The following is a 17646-nucleotide window of genomic DNA, read 5'->3' as shown; positions in this document are numbered from 1 at the left end:
GTCTCTCCTTGCTTGACAGCCTTCTTTATGGTCCAGCTCTCACTTCCATACATCACTACTGGGAAAACTATAGCTTTGACTATGTAGACCTTTATCGGCAAGGTGATGTCTCTAAATTTTAAGATCCTGTCTAGGATATTATTTATTTCATAAATATTATTTCATATACCACCCCAGGTCCTGGACTCAGGAACTGGAATTCTAAAGAGATCTTTTGCAACACCTTATCTCATTGCTAAGGTAGAATTTTAGCTGATCAGTGTCTGTCACAACTGCATCTACTGTTGTATGCATCCATGATGATCAATGCATCACTCTGGTTGGCTCTGTTCCAGTATAGTTATTATCTTTTGAAAAACCTTCTTATTATATATAATGTAGACAAATATGATTTGCCTGTTTCTTGACACCTATCTCTCATACCACACAGTACAGTACTGTAACATGGGTTTGCTATTATAATGTGCCAACCCGTGCCACAAAACCTACCTTGCAAAACACCATAAAATGCAACAAAACAGGGCTCTGCACCAATCTAAATGAAATCTACAGTCTGCTTCATGGAGGCGAAAATCCAAACACCATGAAATCGCTTTTCAGTATCCAGTTTCATCACAGTGACCTTGGCAGAATCCCGTGGTGGTTTTCCTGATTTGATTCCTATGCCTTCATGAAGTTAACTCATATTATAGGATGTCAGTTGCACTAACTCTCACTGTAAAGACTGAATGAAAGAATGCATGCATAGAAAGGGGCAGACAAAAAAGGTAAATAGATGTAAACTCTACTTCAGTAAAATCATTTTCTGTGACATGTTTCCATGATCCTCTCCATTATAAATATATTGCCTGTTACTTTGCATCCACCACATTCAGTCATGAGAAGAAACTATTTCCATGAGAAAACAGATAACTTAATTGTGAATAGTGCTATGTTCAGCGCAGAATGCAAGAATTCTAGGCCAAAGTCTCACACAACAGCTCTCGATGCAAGATACTGTATACTGGCATCCCTGGCAAAAGGCCCCAAAAGCTTCCTGTCCTCTCATCAAGAGAGGAATATTTATACCAGATCATCCATTGGTAAGGGGTCATTAAAGGGATCTACAGGGTTTGACACAGGAGGCTTGAGTTGAGTGTTAATATCTGTTTATTAGCAATCAGCGGAACAAATCACAGTACGGCCTTCACACAACTCTAGTGCATCCGCCCCATGTCCCACCAATTCTTCAAGGGTTTGCAGTCTAATCTAGGAGTGGCCTGCATCACTCTCTCTTTTGTGCCCTCTAAATCCAAGGCAGGTGGGTTGCTGTAAGGTTCAGTCCCACTGGCTGCTGCTTGCACCCCCACATGCACATGCAAGTAGGCATGGAGAACTCTAGGGAGCTCAGTTCAGAGTTAGTAGTTCCTATGGTCAGTTGTCCACTGCACAGAAGATGTTCCCTGTCTCTGGGGCTTTCAACTCAAGTCAGATTCAGAATTCTCCTGTGCACTCAGGCGGAGATTGCCCCTCTAGAAGAGTTAATTCATGGCTTGCAGGCAGAAGCAGTTTAAAGCAAGACAATGCCTAAATGCCTGCTGGATTGTAGATCTGCTTGCTTTGGTTGGCAAAATAGACCCAAAACATACGTTACATGTGCAGATAGCAGGGGTTGGCAGGATGATATACTGGTGTTCAGAGAAGGGTTTTTAAATGGGTTGTGGTGCTCTGATGTTTTAAATGTTTTAGTATTGTTGTTTTAGTATTGATTTTATTTACTGTTTTTTAAAAAAATATTTATTTTTTAACTACTGTACTAGGAATCGGGTAGGGAGTACAAAAGGTAAAAGGAAGTGGGGGGAAAAGGGGAAAAATAGAGGATGGGAGAACACAGAATATACAATCATCCGAACTATTCATATTTCAATATCAAATCAACTTTCTGCTTTTTTAAAAAACGTTTTGATTACCCTTCAGTTATCAACCTACAATTATATTTTAGTTTAAACCTAAGTTACTCCAGCACTGTAAGGAAACCAAGACCATTTGTAAAATACATCCCATCATTCAATTTCCTTTTTATTTGGACAATCATTCAGCACACCAGAAAGAATATCCTTTTCTGTCACTTTGTATATTTTCTCAGTATGCTCCTCTTGTTTCCGTAGCTCTGCTTTCTTCCCATTTTTTGGAAGAGAAGAATGGATCCAAGACAGCAATCCAATTTTTAACATAACATTTTCTGACTGTAGTGGCTAAATAGCTCACTGGGTAACTCTTTAACCCATCTATATTACCTGGTACCTTACTCAACAAAGGCAGTTCTGGAGTTAGTACAATTTCATTTAACTGTTGTTTAACATCTGATAACTTCTCTTTCATCAGATCTTCTATCTGGCTGAGATGCTCATTTACTTACTGAAATCCTGTTATTATTATCTTTTGCATGGTAGCCTACCATTCTTCATCTGATTTTTTGCCCCTATTCCAAAATTTTGAGATTGGGCAGACAAAGTCCCCAAAATTTAATATTTTAATTTTTTCAAGGCCATTTAAATCTTTCCAATAAGTAGGGTCTGTATAAATACTACTATATCCTTGACCAAAGTGGCCAACCCACGAATATCTTTCCAAAATTTCCACTATTTTATCAACAAACCCAACCTACAATCATAAACCTCCCCTGAGTTCTTCCTCCCATCCTTGCACAGATATTAAAATATATAAATCAACTTTTAGCCCAACAATTTAAATTACACCCATGGCAATATTATGAGAGTCCCACACAGTCCAGCCAAAAAAAAAAAAATTGAGACTAAACAGCAGACACAGGGAGTTAGTCTCTCCAGTAGATATCCTTATAATCTGCCTTATGTTCTTTCCATTAATCCAAGGGTTCAATAACAGAAGAAAACTCCAGTCCTAGTTTTCCTAGCTCCTCAGTCTAGTCGATTGCATCATCTCACTGATGATTCACAGTCAAATTTCTTTCTTCCAAAAGCTTATTCCTCCTTCTCCAAAACCCCAGCAAGATTCTGTTATCAGAGTCACACACAGTCTAGGGAGAAAGGTCCAGGCTAAACAGCATTCACAAAATTTCAGTCTCTTAAAGCCTGTTCATTGGTATTTCACTCTGGGATTTTTTCCATAAACAAAAGATTTTTCCGTCTCACTGTCTCTCTCTTCAGCCTTGAACCAGCCTGCTGTTTAAGAGTCAGTTTCATTTTTGAAGAAGCAGGCTGGTAAGCAAAACTCACCGCTCCTTATCTTCTCTCGGCCAAGTATTTTCACTCTAAATTCTTTTTCAGCTTAATGGGGCTGTTCATAAATCAAAGACTTCAATTTACTTTGTTGTTAAATATTTTCAATGCTTGTTCTCCTCTCCTCAGGTGGTGGGGGAGTTGCTCACAGCTGTTTTGCCAAGACGGCTTCTGTATCCGATCCGTGTTCGGGTGAATTTTCAGAGGGAAGAAATATCCGGTTGCTGCCCAACCTTCTGGCGCTCACCAACTGCTTCAGAGAGACCTCTCCTGGTCTCCCATTCGATCCCCCATTTCTAGAGGGACCCCAGACCGGGCGGTTCCAGCTTTTCCCAGGAGCTATACCCGGAGGCTGCTGGTAGCATGGTGACAAAGCTCCGCCTCACTATATATCTACTGTTTTTTAATATAATACTGGTTTAATTACTTTTTAATATTTGTATGATTACTGTTTTTAGCTTTTAAATATTGCCTTTTTAATTATGTAAGCTGCCTTCGGTCTTTTTAAGGAGAAAGGTGGGATAAAAATATTTTAAATAAATAATACACTATTCTGAAGTATGAAAGAGGGTAGATATGTAGGGATAAGGCAGAAAGACCTAGCTGCATATTCAATATAAAATTAGCAAACAGAACAACCTGATAAGTTGAATGACAAAGTAAAACTTAACCTAATTATAAAACTGAACAATAAACTTGAAAAATTAAATTTGGACCTGTGATAACATGCTGTGATTACAACTGAGCACATGATTAGGTCACAGACTATAAAAATCTACTTCTGAGTTAGGTTTAAATTCCCTAGTTAGCTGTGTAGGTCTTGTTTGTTCCCCACAATTTCAGAAGAAAGAATACTAAAAAGGAAAAATGACAAATACAGAAGTGAAATATTCAAAGGAAGTCATCGTGAACCCTGGATGCTTCCTATGATACAAACGGACTCCCCTCTTAAGAAAATGATTAAGCTTCACTACCACAGCTGAAGAAACTTAGGTACTTCAACACTATAATTATATTTGTATAACTATAAAAAAACCACTGCCCAGTCACTCTTATCAAAAAGAATTCCAATCAATTCCTGCTAACTCATGTGTTCTGCTACTTCCTGCTAATTCAAGCAATAGGATAGTTCCAGCCCTATGTTAATGAGCCATTGTCACACTGTTAAATGTATTGTCACTTTGTCATGGGGAGATGTATAAATATAGAGGACATGTGTTTGTACCTCTTGTGTCTCAAGAAGTGGATTCCGACCCATGAAAGTTCACACTGTATGTCTTTAAGTGCCACAATAATTTGTTTCTCTCTTTTTCTTTCTCTCTCTCCATGTGCCCCTTTAATTTTGCCAACATGGACAAACTAACATGGCTATGTCTTTGGAAATTCCAGTCCAGGATCGCATCAATGGGACACTCTAGCAGATGGTAACCTTTTCTATACTATGCATCTACAGTAATGAGCACTTTATTGTATTAAAATTCTATTCCTCATAGCATTTGCTTGGCTGCCATCTGCTAGAGTGTCCCATTAATGTGATCCTGAGCTGGAATTTCCAAAGACATAGCCATGTTAGTCTGTCTCAGCATGCTGGCAAAATTAAAGAGGCACAGGCTCTACCGATGAAATGGTCAAGGAGGAGGAAACAAACATCAATGTGTCACCAACTTATGCATTTGCCAAACCTATGTAATTATTTATATAGAGTTTCAGCCACAAGATAAATTCAGTTTTGATGACAAGTCCAGTTCAAGTAATCCCAAAATTAATTTTTAGTGCAGTAATTCACATATTTACTAAAAGGTGAATCCAAAACATGTATCATATGGAAACCAGGCCAGTAAATGGTTTGGGAGGGCCTGATGCGGAAGCCATGCTAAAGCTAAGCCAGTATACTGAGGGTGAGTGCACTGAAGAATACTGAGAGATATTCTGGTAGGAGTAACTTAGTACAGTAATTTATCTTTACCTTTGAATACAACAAGATCTGAAATTCATGAACTTTGTGCCCACCTCCCTGCCCCCAAATAAAATCATTTTCTCTATAATTAGCATTTTAAAATTTCCCACCTACTTCATAAAAAAAGCTGATGTCAAATTTACCATGGAGCATTACAGCTTCTTTATTTGGGACATACTGATGATACTCACTAAGGTGTAGTGGATATTGATGGACTAGGACTCAGGAGACCTGGATTTGGCTCCCCATTCAGCCACTGAAAATCTCTGGGGTGTGGGGAGCCAGGACTGGTAAAACCACTCCTCAAGCACTCACTTATTTTGAAAGCCCTATTAGAGCCCTATTAAAGTTGATTCTGGTTTGACAGCACACAACCCACAATAAAGCCTCTAAGCTCAGGCATCGCCATCCCACTGTGAATGGTATGCATAACTTGTTAAAAGTTATTCCACCTCACTAAACATTGCTAGTAATCAATTGCTATTTAATTAACTACTGCCTTAATACATCTAAATTAAATCTCTATTGAAGACACTTTGGTGGCATGTGCATTAAAGAGCAGCCAATATTTTTTTGTAATTAGCTATAGTTTAAATATCTGAACTTAGCAAGCAGTCCCAACAATCCTGCTTAGTTAATTGTATCATATATGGAATATTTGCTTGGTGGTATAGTTATGTATGCCTGCACTTGCTGTGGAGAAATAATAACTACAGTAACAGCTTCCCTCCCATAGTCCTTCCCCACCCAAGCCAATCACAGTGCTAAGTACAGAACACTCTCATTCTTCTTCCAGAAGATTGTATGTCAGCATAGCCTTCTCCTTAACATGTTTTCTATATGTACATAATGAAATGTATGGAAGAGCATCCATTTATGTGAACAGTGTGATTTAATTTTTATTTCTAAAGATAAAGATTCTCTCAAAATATGCCATCTATTCTTTGCCATCTCAAGTCTGTAAATTAAACTTAGCATATCCAGGAGCTCTTTTTTAAAAAAGCAGCACCTGGCTAAGCTCTTGCTGAGTGATAAGAAATAGAAAAGACAAAAGGATTGTTTAAGAGCAAGCTCGGATTAATTTGTTTCCTATAAAATATCCTAGAATAATAAGCAAGATTCAGAATGTTTATAAGGCGGAGCCACCAGCATAAAAGCACCATTTCATACAACATCAGCAATCCCCTTTTGCAAGATCTGTAACACCAGACTCTCGTGAGGCATCCACGGGACTGCCTGTGTTCACTTGGTTTCGGACAGTTTTGACAGTCCTTTTCCTCAGTGCAAAATGTACCCTATAAGCAACATAGCATCTGATGCCCTTAAACTAGATGACAATACAAGCCACCAGTCTATTATTATTATTATTATTATTATTATTATTATTATTATTATTATTATTATTATTATTATTATTATTATTATTATTATTATTATTATTATTATTATTATTATTATTATTATTAAATTCTGTTGTGGTCACGAAATGAGAAGGCTGATAGTTTATGTGATCACAAGTAATTAGGATAGCAAATAGGCTTAGAGAAGTCAGTCACACCCACAGGGATGTCTGCCAGCAGAGCTCCAGATGGGCGACTACGAATACCACAGCCCCTCCCCCCCGAGGACTCCCCTTTATTACTTTAGGAAGCTCACAGATACTTGACATTATACAGATTATTGACAGAGTTCAGATAGGACTGTAGTTACATAATGGCAATTGGATTGGTCAAAGAAAGGCTTTGAAGTTAGCTCTCTATCACTATGAGAAAGAGGAAGAATGGGTAGCCACACCTCCTCTCAGAAGCAGCTGTGACATCATCCAGGAGAGTGCTCTCTGCTACTGTAGAATGACAACAACTTAGCAATCTTGGGGAGGGGCATTCCCCCACAAAATTCAAACTACAGTGAAATATACTGACATACATGAAACAAGGCCCTCGTTTGAAGCAGCAGGCGCCCCAAAGCCAACCTCAAGGAAAAGAGTGTTGGCAGCCTCGTGCAAAAATATATCAATATGTTAAAGTGGATGCAGAATCTAGGAAAAGAGACAACTTTTCAACAGAGGGAATTAGCACGTCAAAATCTAAGAGAATTGGAACAAAATGTATTATTGGTGGTAAGGTAAAGGTAAAGGTTCCCCTTGACAATTTGTCCAGTCGTGTCCAACTCTAGGGAGCAGTGCTCATCTCCGTTTCCAACCCATAGAGCTAGTGGTTGTTGTGGATTTTTCGGGCTAGTGTTTGTCTGAAGACAATCTTCCGTGGTCACATAGCCAGCGCGACTAGACACGGAACACTGTTACCTTCCCACCGAGGTGGTACCTATTTATCTACTCGCATTTTGCATGCTTTCAAATCACTATGTTGGCGGGAACTGGGACAAACGACGTGGGCTCACTCTGCCACGCGGATTCGACCTTACGACTGCAGATCTTCTGACCTTGTAGCACAGAGTCTTTTGCGGTTTAACCCGCAGCGCTACCACATCTCCACTAATTATTGGTGGTACATAACACTAAAAAAAAGAGGATAAAAGTTATACAGGTCTCTGCTGGAAGTGTTAGGAACATGAAGGGACATAGTACCGTATGTGATGGACATGTAAAAAGGCAAAGAAATTCTGGAAAGACATCATTGGAAGGACAGATCCTGAAGCTGAAGCTCCAGTACTTTGGCCATCTAATGAGAAGAAAAGACTCCCTGGAAAAGACCCTGATGTTGGGAAAGTGTGATGGCAAGAGGAGAAGGGGACGACCGAGGATGAGATGGCTGGACAGTGTCTGCGAAGCAACCAACATGAATTTGACACAACTCCGGGAGGCAGTAGAAGATAGGAGGGCCTGGCGTGCTCTGGTCCATGGGGTCACGAAGAGTCGGACACGACTAAACGAAAGCAGTGAGAGGGCTGCCCTAGAGCCTCCCTCATCCAATATGCTAGAGATGGTTCTTTTCTTCTTCTTCTTTTCTTTCTAACTTTCAGGGACTGATTGTTTTTAGGATTGTTTTAATACCAGAAGAGAGTTTAAAAATAGCAATCCTGGTAGAGCTCTGCTATAAAGTCCAGATTTTACTGGTCGTTCTATTGCATGTTTGACTAAGTTTGGGCCTTTATCAACAGACACCAGAATCTTTTCCTCCAAAATTGTAGTTGAAATTTCTATACGTTGCTGGCTTCCGAGATTTATCCCTGGCTTGTCTATGCTGCAGATAAACTAGAATAACTAGGTGTTCTAATTTAAAACCATTTGTGTGAAATATGTATGAAACTTCAGCTATAATTTAAGTGTATAGCCTGTGGGTCTCAATATTTTTGTTACAGGTTATTATTTCTGGTCCACTGTGGTGTAAACAGAAGCTCATGTAAACCATAAGACTAGGTAGCTGGGTTTCACATAAAGCATCAGATCTGAAGACCTGTCTGTGCTGATTAGGAGGGAGCGAATAATAAGAACAGTAGCAGCTGGTGTATCATGACCCTGCAACGTTCAAGGGAGATGACAGGAGCCAAGTAAATGAGTCAAGGTTAGGCAGCCTACAGATTCAGTAGCAAATCTGAGAGAATAAAAAGGAAATGTAGTTACTAGTATAGACACCGATCGTGATAAAGAAATCTCAGATGATCATAGGCAGACTTAGGCAGCAGGGTCGCTGTTGCAACAGAAACAACAGCCAGTCCTGTATTGCCTTAAATATTAGCAAGTGTTATTCAGCATAAACTTTCCCAGGGGACAGCGCACTCCATCAGACTCATCATATGTTGCAGAAGATAGAGTTTATGCAAGCAAACCACTTAATTTTTAAAGTGCTACTGCAATGTTTTCATGTATGTAAAACTCATCGGTTTTGAAGCAAAAAATACAGAATTGCTTTTATCTGCTGGACCTGTATCACACCAAACATGCTCCTCCTCTTCCATGAACAGTGGACCCTCTACTTACGGAATTAATCTGTATTGGAACAGTGGCTGCAGATCGAAAAGTCTTTAGGTCGAGTCTCCATTGACCTACAATGCATCGAAAACCGATTAATCCCATAACTGGCCGTTTTTGTTCCGTTTTTGTTCTGTTTTGGTTTATTCTGGTCTGTAGGTCGATTCTCTGGCTGCAAGTCGAACCTAACTTTTGCAGCCAGAGAAGTCTGTAACTCGAAAAGTCTGTAAATCAAGCCATCTGTAAGTCGAGGGTCCACTGTACTGGAACCTTAACAGTATTTAAGAACTGTCCTGTCTGGACAAGTCACAGAGAAGCAGAAAATCGGGACCTCTACTGATCCTTGATGGGACTATTTTGCATGGCCAGTAATGCAACCCTGAGCATGTTCGCTCAGAATCAAATTCAATAGTGTTATTCCTGAGAAAGGGAGTTATGGATGGCCTCCTGTGTAGGCAGGCTGCTAGCTTAGCAGATCACTTGTAATGGTTGGTTTGGAACTTAGAACAGAAAGGCTGTTTCATAGTACTTCATATATATTTTAAAGAGAGAAAGTGGTCCTTTTACACAGTCCAAAAGTCTTTATTAGATCACTAAAAACCTGACAAACAAGATGCTAGCTTCCAAGGCTCACAAGTCTCTTAATCAGGCATTACAGAGCTGGACAAGTTCCAGAAGAAATGGAATAATTAAAAAAAATCATGGCCAGATGTACAGGTCAGGCTCTCTTGCTTCAAACAAGTTCCAAAATGGAGGCTGCAGCACCGTAGAGGCAGTTAGGGACATCGGGTTTTCAGGTTTCACTAGAGGTGATGTAGATTTAATCGTCCCTCCCAATTTTGGTAAGCAGTCTTTCAGCACAATGGAGACAAATTAAGGTGCTGGCCACCCTTGTTTAGAAATTATTAGAAGATGGGGCTATAGAGAAAACAAAGTTTCCCATCACTTCATCAGTCTTGCAGTTTACCTCTGCAACATCATTAAAACACTGCAGGTTTCTTTTTGTTTCTGTGCTTCCAAAATCAGTCATAGGCCAGCTTTGATTTATGGTGCTCCAGGGATTCACTGTTATTAGAGGGATAATCTCTTGCTGCTGTTTGTTATTTTGTTTGTTTGTTCAGTCGTTTAGTCGTGTCTGACTCTTCGTGACCCCATGGACCAGAGCACGACAGGCCCTCCTGTCTTCCACCGCCTCCCGGAGTTGGGTCAAATTCATGTTGGTTGCTTCGCAGACACTGTCCAGCCATCTCATCCTCGGTCGTCCCCTTCTCCTCTTGCCATCACACTTTCCCAACATCAAGGTTTTTTCCAAGGAGTCTTCTGTTCTCATGAGATGGCCAAAGTACTGGAGCCTCAGCTTCAGGATCTGTCCTTCCAATGAGCACTCGGGGTTGATTTCCTTTAGAATTGATAGGTTTGTTCTCTTTGCAGTCCAGGGGATTCTCAAGAGTCTCCTCCAGCACCACAATTCAAAGGCATCAGTTCTTCGGTGGTCAGCTTTCTTTATGGTCCAGCTCTCACTTCCATACATCACTACAGAGAAAACCATAGCTTTGACTATTCGGACTTTTGTTGGCAAGGTGATGTCTCTGCTTTTTATAACACTCTGTTTGTTATAACAGTCACAAAATAGGCCTTGATGGCTGTTAGCATTAACAGCCAAAATGCAGTTTTTTATAGGTCTCTCAATATTTAAGCCTTTCTTGCATCATAAAAACACAAGCCAGTGCCTCTTCTCTCGATGTTTGTAGAGCTGAGTTCTCTTTCCATTTCAGTCAAATCCAGACTTGCAGCATTAGGGTTTGCAATCTTTCTGTGACATCTTCATTGGATCATATCCAACAACATACATACTCTTGACTACATAACATCCTTGAATGATTCTGTGGTGCCTCCATCTAACTGCTGTAATGACTGTTGCTCTACAAACATTAAGCTAGCCTAACATGGCAGAACTGGTATCGTATACAAGTCAATGTTATTTAACAGGAAACCATATACACTGCACAGCTTCTGCTCACTGCCTTGAGCATCTTATCCCCCTGTGCAGCATTAGTAACAGGCTTTTAAGCACTAGGTAAGCACTTTCATGTCTATTTTAAGGTCTGCTCCCTCATTACTCATTTGCTGATTCTTTTACATATATGAGAATATTAAATTGTCCTGAATAGTACTGAAGCTAATTTGCCAAGGAGAAAAAAAAACCCTGTAAACTGGAAAAAATAGAGAACTATTTCAGCGGCATACGAGACAGACAGCAATCTCTGATCCGGTGCCACATATTTATCTGTTCCCACTTCTGATGAACACTCTATTTTGCTATTGTGGTCTTTCAGCAAGTTTGACCACATGGTGAAGAAAAAAAGCTGTATCTTATTATACAGAGAATTGGGAGAAAAAAAGATGCAGAAACTGGTAGCAGATTCTCTTTAAACTACCGTAATCTCCATGCTCTGTTATAACCCATGTAAATGGCACTTTAGGAATTCTGAGAGGGGAGTATTTGAAAGAGAAATGTTTTTAAAAGTTATTCCACAAATATTCTTGAGTGTTTCTACCTCTCGGTAGGTACTGGACAGCATTAATGTAGCTCTGACTGAAGAGGAAATACTTTTGTCTTACTCAAGTACCCAAGTTTATCATCTTGCCCCTTTCTTTCATCAGCAGAAGAAATTATTTCTTTCATTTTTTTACAGCTAGGAAAGGAATAAGCCACCTGTCTTTGCCGTGAGGATTAGGCCACAGAACATTTTTATTGTAAAAGTTGATCATTCTGAAATACTGAAACCATAATAACCTCTCTGTGTCATTATAAAAGCACTGCACATCTAGGAAAAGATGATTTGTGTTGGAAAGTAATCCAGAGTAAACTGTGAATTGAATATTTTATGGAAATTAACTAGGCTTAGCATTTTGATACATTTTTACTATGCAATTTTCCCCCGTACTGGAGTCTCATGTACTGTAAACGATAGCAGTTTAGGAAAAATGAGACCTGAAGAGAATGATTTGCGAGCATTATATCATGCAACATAGAAACAGTTATTGCCTACCTGCAGAACAGTCCATTGAATAGTCAAAGTGAATAGATCCTGTCGCTTAAAAATAACATTTATATGAGTTTACAGATTAAGAGAATTTCAGAAGTTAAATGTTTCTTTTCCTTGAAATGGGCGATTATTTTGTGCCGGTTGATAAAAGACAGAACAAGGCACAGTGGAACTTAGTTTTGTGTGTCAAGTTGATATCTGATAGACCAGTTCCCTGGAAATTGCACATAAAATCACCAAACGTCAGAGAAAAGTAACGAAGAGTTTAAGGGAAAGCTGGAAAATGTATTTGGCTAAACTACAACAAATAGCAATAATAAATTGTTATTGGTGATACGTGCAAAGTAATGCAGACTAGAGGGGGGAACTACGGACACAGCAGCATAGCCTGAAACACTCCTGACATCTAACTACGGGTGCAGTCACATGTGCCAAAGAACCCCAGTTATATTGATCATGCAATTATCTAAATGATTTTTTAAAAAACCCTTTCACATGACACACAGATAACATAATTAATTTGGCCATCCAATCAGGATGGAAAGGTTCACCTGACCAGCATGGCCTTTTAAAAATGATCCAGTCCCTGTATTACTTCAATCCTTATTGTTTCAGAGAGTATCAACATTGTTGCCAATTTGTTTACTTTGTGAACAGGTCAGGTTTGGGGGCATCGTGGCCACTGTGCTTGTATCCTTTTTTAAATTTTTTAAAAACGTTTAGCGATGAATCGCTTGCTTCTCCTTTTATATTTTTTTCTCCACAACACTTTACTGATACTTCTCTTCTCTGTTGTAATTGTCATCCCTGCTTTTGTGCTGAATGAACAACATTCAAGTCCTTTTTAATACTGCCCTACATTTATCTAGTGATATTTATACCACCAGGTGGAGCATGGACTAATAGCTAGAAAATGACATGTATATGCTGCTGTGGTGAAACATTAGTTACAATTTTTTTAAAAGGTTAGAACATTTTAGGGCAGCGGGGACCTGAAAACAGAATGGAAATTGAATCAATTTATATGAGATGGCATATGTAGCCTACAGAACCAGTACAAGTAGCAATAAATGTACTGATTGAACTGACAACCATGTGAATGGATGGGCCCAGCAGTATATATACCATGTGACTATACATACAAAAAAAGGAAGAAAAAGAAATGATTCAAATTGTCCATGTGATCAGGCCCTATCATGAGTCTAAAATAGCCCTCAGCCTTGTCTTTCTAGTACAGTGGTGCCCCGCGTGACGACGATAATCCATTCCGGGAAAATCGCTGTTAAGCGAAATCGTCGTCATGCAAAAAGCCTTTCCCCATTGGAATGCATTGAAACTCGTTTAATGCGTTCCAATGGGGAAATTACCTCATCGTGCAGCGAAGACCGCCCATAGGGGAAGCCATTTTCCGAGCCCCGATCAGCTGTTAAAATGGCTGCCCTGCAAAGCATGGCTCCGGAAAACACAAGGCAGCCATTTTGCTGAGCCGGAAAAATCATCGTCTTGCGAACAAACAGTTCGCAAAGCACAGACCTAATCAACGTCCAGCAGAATTTCCCCATAGGAACAACTGTTTTGCGAATCGCTATAGTGATCGCAAAAAGTCACCGTCCTGCAGATTCATCGTACAGCGGGGTTGTCGTCTAGCGAGGTACCTCTGTACTAGACTCCAGTTTCTCCACTGTACTGCAGCATGGCTTTCCTGTCCCAATGCTTTCATTCTTAACAACAGTAACACTAGGTTTCTTAGTAATTTCATATTGACTTCCAGATAGGGTTTGTTTCTGCTACCACTTAGTGCAATAAATTTCCTTAAAATTTGTCATCTCTAAACATGGGACAAATGAAAATGAAAAGGGTAAATGTCCCCCTTTCCCTAAGCATTTGCCAAATTCTTCCTGTCAAGATGGAATTACATGCAGGGCACACTTTATTTGCATAGGCATGGCCTCTCTACCCATACTGGTGCCGAACTCTGCTCCAATGGAACTGAGGCAGAAAACCAAAGCCTATTTTATACATGTTAACTGTTTTGTCCAGAAGGGAGTCCAGCCATCTTGGATTATCTTTGTTTGGAATTCAGATCTGCATCCTTATATCTTTTACTACAGGATGGCACAGCAATCAGTGAGCTTATGAAAATAAAATCATTGTGATTGTTTGTTTCTTTTTATTGTTTGCTTATGTGAAGATTGGCATTGCCAGAACTCAAGAAGAGCCAGGACATTAAGCAACATAGGAGTGGGATGCCAGGCAAGCAGCAGGAGGCATTTGCTTTGAGCTACTCTATTAGTTACTTATGTTAGGAACATGCCATCTACAGTGAGCTGCTAGGTGACCTGACAATCAAGAGCATTTTGGAAAATGGCTGTTTGGATGTTACAAAAGGAGTTTGTAATGGAAAGTTGGATCACCATGTATTAATACCAATTAACAAGACACATACCTTCATATCTGGATGAAAATTACTCCAGAAGTGGCTCCAAAATATTCTTCATTTCAGTTTGATCACTCCACAGTTTTCCAGTGTGGATAATTTTACAATAAACAAGTTTTTCAATCTGAAAGGAACAGAGATTACAAAACAAAAGCATCACTTCCTCATCTGCATAATCAATTTTAAAACAATTATTAGAACAGCTTATTCAGGAATTTTGTTTTTAATATAAGAATGCTGCAGATGTGAGAAAGCAGTTATAATTACCAAGTCAATCATTCTTAACCTTTTGTCTGAAAAATTATAAAATGCTTATGTTAAAGCCTAGCTTGATTTTTCAGTGTCTAGATGGTGTCGTAATCACTACTATAATGGGCAGATTCACTGGCACCTTCGTTTTAAATATAACGTTATCAGTTTACACAAAAATCTATCAACCATCTGTTGCTGAAACTAGTCATTATCTATTTTGTCAGTATGTTACTATGTTTTGCAGATGCTAACCAGTTAAAACCATCTGTTTTGTGTCAGAAAAGTAACAATTCATTCCAAAGAAAACAGACTATTATAAAAATATACCTATGATAGCAACATTGGTTGGACTAAGTCAGTAAAGAAAGCCACAGCCTTTAGTTTGCAGACCTGAGCAGGGCTGCCAGTGATAGGGCCTTTTGGAGATCAGATTGGACAATAAATATATAAAAGTGGACAAAGAAACAGACAACAACAAGAGACAGAAATGTCACAGCACCTTAAAGACACATTGTGATATTTTAATGTGAGTTTTCATGATCAAGTCTGAGGAAGCAGACTTGATCCATAAAAATTCATGCTAAACATAGATGTTAGTCCTTAAGATGCTGCAACATTTCTACCTCTTGTGGGTTTTTTTGTGCATTTGTGTGTTTTTATTTGTTTGTTCAACTGTCTGTTTTTGTCTGATATACTTCCACAGACCAACATGGCTGCTTCTTCAAAAAACAACACCTTGGAGATCAAAGTCACTGTAACAGCCTGACAGCACAAGCCAAATGAACTCTAGTTATATCCCAGTTAGATTGTTTCATAAATTTCTGGTCACATATTACTATTTCCCTGTCAGCGGTTTATCTGGTGGGTTCCCAGGGGAGTTGTCTTATTTTGTACCAATGATGTATCACTTCATTCCTTACCATTTCAACCTGTATGAGCATTGCTGTTGATTTACAGTATTTCCTTTTCAAAGGGGCTGGGTGTCTGGACACAGTGGCCACTTCATGGCCACTGCGCTTCTTCCCTTTTAAAAAAGTATTTCTCTTTTAAAGTTATATCAACAAATCAGCTCATAACAAGGCAGGCGATTGCTCCTTAAATACTCAAGTAACAGCCGGCTGGAAAACAAAAAACAAAAAGCAGCAGGAGACAGCATGAAAGAGGCAAACTTCCCCCCTCCTTTTGCAAGAGGGTTTGAGCAGAGGCATTTCTTGTTTCTCTTCTCTCTCCTTTTAACCTTTGCAAAGGAGTTGCAAAGTGGGTATAGGAGAGGAAGGAAAGGGGCTGGAGAGAAGGCTCAGACCTCTCTTATTGCACAGTCGATCTATCACTTTTGCTATTTTTTTAAAAAACGGGACAAGGAAGGCCTCTATGCCCCAAGAAACAATAGAGGGAATGAACTTATGCAAAATTAAGATCAGTGTAGCCTGCTATGATGGTTCAAATAGAAAGAAATGAATTTGGCAACGTTAAAACAAATCAGAATGTTACTGCCAGTCCACATGACCACAATTGAGTACAACAGAGGTATGAAAAGAATAGACAGAACTGGGGTTATTTTGGCTCATATGATCAGGCCCTCAGTCACAAGTGATCTGATGGCACACATATATCGCACATCAAATATGATATGCTGTTAACTTATACATTCTTAGTGATTATCCAGCAAACAGGCAGATCCTAATAAAACAAATATGGAACTGTCATCTGTAAAATAAGTACACTAACACAAATGGCTTTCCTCTGAGATCTGGGCTTTCATTTAAGGTTCACCAGAAACTACCAACAGGATAATAGAAAAAGACTGGTCCTTTTTTATTGCTCTCTGGATTGGCATCACCATTAAGTCATCTGCTCCACAATTTCCATAATTTTAAATATAATCTTAGCAAGTCTACATTGTATCATTTCTTTAAACCATTCCAAACATTAAATATAATAATCTCTCTCTCTCTCTCTCTCTCTCTCTCTCTCTCTCTCACACACACACACACACACACACACACACACACACACACACACACACACACACAGAGAGAGAGCACTTCAATATGGTTCAATATGATCTACCACCTGTTGGGAATCATTGCTTTTTCAAGCTGAAGGCCTAATATTTTCACTATTGCCACTAGCTAGCTGAATTTTATGGAAACAGAAATGAAGTAATGAATTTATTTGATGGATCTCACAGTAGCTGCCAAAATTCAACAACTTATCAATATATCTATCTTTCTAAAGAATGGCTTCTAATGCACTAACGGCATATGTAGGTAATGTATTTAAAATAATAAAGCAGAAAGGGCCTATTACTACTGAAAGCTCATTCTTTTCCTTGAATCTCCATTGTAAAATTATTTATTATTTTGCTAGTTCACATATGGCTGGTCAAATTCAGAGGAATAAGTGCTCTGTGCCGAAAGCACTGGTAAGAATGAAAAATATTCCCAAATACTTTCTCATAAAATGGAAAAGAGAAAGTGAACATTAAAAAAAACCCTCAAATGTCAAATCAGATACAAAGCTATTTGAACCACAGGGACCAGAAACACTTTCATAACGACAGTATTAATGCTAAGTATCTGTATCCTATGCAGATTTTCAAGAACTATATGTGATACTTAGGACAGAAGATGCTCCCTCATATTAACCCAGATTAATATTCCATCTAGCTCAATACTGTTGATATTGACTAGCATAGATTCAGCAGGGTATGAGAGATGAGATCTTCCACTTATGCCTGGAGGTGACAATAGAATCTACAATTGAGCTACAGTACAGCC

The 17646-nt window shown here is 39.1% G+C and overlaps 1 long non-coding RNA gene across 1 annotated transcript in view; it reads right to left on the bottom strand.

Annotated features, from left to right (window-relative positions):
* The window catches only part of LOC140704478 (uncharacterized), a 140936-nt gene extending 126205 nt beyond the window's left edge, over window positions 1–14731 (bottom strand). The window contains exon 1 of the long non-coding RNA XR_013541869.1: window positions 14624–14731. This is a non-coding gene — a long non-coding RNA (uncharacterized LOC140704478). The remainder of the gene's footprint in view (window positions 1–14623) is intronic.
* Window positions 14732–17646: the final 2915 nt, after the last annotated feature.

This window comes from Pogona vitticeps, chromosome 2, assembly GCF_051106095.1.
Source record: "Pogona vitticeps strain Pit_001003342236 chromosome 2, PviZW2.1, whole genome shotgun sequence".
Taxonomy (NCBI): domain Eukaryota; kingdom Metazoa; phylum Chordata; class Lepidosauria; order Squamata; family Agamidae; genus Pogona; species Pogona vitticeps.
This window is presented reverse-complemented; position numbering and strand designations above follow the sequence as displayed.